Source organism: Anneissia japonica, unplaced genomic scaffold (assembly GCF_011630105.1).
Source record: "Anneissia japonica isolate Jap-2015-1 unplaced genomic scaffold, ASM1163010v1 scaffold1208_len1460985_cov181, whole genome shotgun sequence".
Taxonomy (NCBI): domain Eukaryota; kingdom Metazoa; phylum Echinodermata; class Crinoidea; order Comatulida; family Comatulidae; genus Anneissia; species Anneissia japonica.
Window position 1 is genome coordinate 474,810 of NW_022688484.1, and position 1,561 is coordinate 476,370.

Genomic DNA, 1,561 nt, shown 5'->3' on the forward strand with positions numbered 1-1,561 from the left:
GGCTGAGATTTTTTTCTTTCTTTTTTTTTTTTTCTGGGAGGGTGGGGGGTGCGCCAAATCAACGCCAAATCAACCGCATTTTGTCATTAAAAAGCATCAAATTATTGATAATTACAAATTTTACTGTGTATTTACTAGTTTTCCCGGACCCTACAAAGTAGACTAAAAAGACTAAAGCTTATTTTCCGATCAGAAAATCGAATCAGTGCTGTATGTAAGGACAGACGACGCTTCGTTCAGCGCATCAGAAACGCGGTCCGAATTTCGGTTCGGATCCGGTGTAAATGCAGCTTTGGTGTGCTTAATGATGCCTCAAGACCTTGGGTATGGAAGGCAATCGCCGCCAAAAATACAGTTGCAAACGTACAACGTACTCGCAGCAACCTTTTTCGCGGCAATTGCCTTCCATACTTGCACTCTCACTTACATCCCTTTAAAGAATCCTGGTATACAGGCCTGAACAAAAAACTCATTAGTTACAAGATGAAACTCTTTATATTCATCTTAATGTACATTATTTCTTTACGTGTTCTAACGTCTTTCATTACGACGGAAATCAATACCGGTAACACATTCATTACATGTTGTTCTTTCACATGCAAAAGCAAGTACAGTCACCTTTCAAAGGTGATTGTGATTTGTTTATGCTGTGTAAATTTTAACATATTATTATGAGGCTAAAGTCCAATGTCCAGACTATTAAATTATATTTTTAAAAATGTGACATGCCTAAATATGGTCATGATGACATCACATCATGACCATATATAGGCACATCATAACTATATTTGGTCATAAAACAGTTTGTTGTCACATTCAATGGGATGTCTAATATCCGTCTTATCGCCGAATGTTTACATTCACATTTTATATTGCTAGTAATTATAATATTATTGATAGCATACCGGCGTATGTATTCACTTTAAAGGAAATTTCCAGAAATAACCAAAATATTCGTGTACAAATACGATACAGCATATTAGTTTTGTCAAATTTACCACGTCTTTATGTTATGTCACCATTGTTATAACATTAATACATACTTTTTCTCTTCAAGACATTTGGCGCCAGTTTTGTATAAAAATATATCGCCACTGAAGAAGGACTAGTCTGAAAGGTCTGGTTCGTTTTCTTACAGTACGTTTACATTTTAGCAGCTGCTTATCAGCATTGTTGTTTTTCGTGCATATATACTTACACTTAGCGACTAGTTCGGTTCTTTTGTTTATGTTAGATTGTTTTGCCAATAGGATAGCTAGTTTTTCTTCTATGCATAGGTTGCATTGGCCAGATTTACGTTTGTGTGTGTTGGATTTCTTAATGATTTCCCAATATAAATAGGATAAAAACATCTAGGCCTAATTACAGTTGTCTGATGATCGCCGTTAAGCGTGAAACTCGGAGTAACAACAACTCATATTTATACCGAGCGTAATATACTATACTATGTGCTCTTCAGTATTGTATCGAGCACCCTAGCAGCTAATACTGAATATCCTATGATATATATATATATATATATATATATATATATATACTGTATATATATATTTAGTTTCCC

The 1,561-nt window shown here is 34.8% G+C and overlaps 1 protein-coding gene across 1 annotated transcript in view; it reads right to left on the reverse strand.

The window, feature by feature from the left end:
* LOC117122201 overlaps positions 1-1,561 on the reverse strand; it is a 42,473-nt gene that overhangs the window by 30,260 nt on the left and 10,652 nt on the right. The gene's annotated exons all lie outside the window — the stretch shown is intronic.